At 65.1% G+C, this 783-nt stretch overlaps 1 protein-coding gene across 1 annotated transcript in view; it reads right to left on the reverse strand.

Annotated features, from left to right (window-relative positions):
- GAK (cyclin G associated kinase) overlaps window positions 1-783 on the reverse strand; it is a 140,798-nt gene that overhangs the window by 27,064 nt on the left and 112,951 nt on the right. The gene's annotated exons all lie outside the window — the stretch shown is intronic.

The following is a 783-nucleotide window of genomic DNA, read 5'->3' on the forward strand; positions in this document are numbered from 1 at the left end:
ATGGGGCTCGAGTCGCCCAGAGTCCAGTCCCTGTCCTCAGCCCCCAATCCTGGCTCTGCATGGAGCAGGCAGCTGCTGTCCAGGCTATTTCTATGTCAGCGATGCCTGGCTAAGCCTCAAAGCCCAAGGGGCTCACTCGGGGAGATACCTCAGTGAGGCCCAGTGTGCGGTGTGGATGAGACCTCAGCCCGAGGACAGAGCAGAAGGGGGCGGCTGCAGTGAGGAGGGACGGCAGCTTGGACAGGGGCTGCTTGCCTGTCCTCTGGTGTGCTGTTAGGGGAGCGCCCACAGTATCTCCACGAGCGTGTCAGCATGGGGAGGGCCCTAGGCCTGCCTCTCTGTGTGCGTGGACCTGTGAGCCACCCACAGCACAGCACAGGCAGCAGCAGCTGCCTCAGGGCAGGTGTCCATCACCAGTCACCTGATCAGGCTGCTCAAACCTCTGGGGTGACTCAGCATCCACCTGCTACGGGCCCTCCCTGCACACTCTGTGCCCCTGGGGCCAGTGTGACGGCCTCACCCAACACCTAGTAGAGCTGGGCCCTCGACGACCGCCCTCATGACTACTTCTCGTAAAAGCCAAGTGGTGCAGGGCCGGGCCCCGTGAGCAGTAACTGTGGGGCAGGTACACACGTGGGCTCCCCTCAGCAGACAGCCCTTGGGAGGCACCCCCCGTGGGCTCCCCTCAGCAGACAGCCCTTGGGAGGCACCCCCCGTGGGCTCCCCTCGGCAGACAGCCCTTGGGAGGCACCCCCCGTGGGCTCCCCTCGGCAGACAGCCCTT

This window comes from Orycteropus afer, unplaced genomic scaffold (genome assembly GCF_000298275.1).
Source record: "Orycteropus afer afer isolate SDZICR_OR568_19922 unplaced genomic scaffold, OryAfe1.0 scaffold00539, whole genome shotgun sequence".
In the NCBI taxonomy this organism is placed as follows: Eukaryota; Metazoa; Chordata; class Mammalia; order Tubulidentata; family Orycteropodidae; genus Orycteropus; species Orycteropus afer.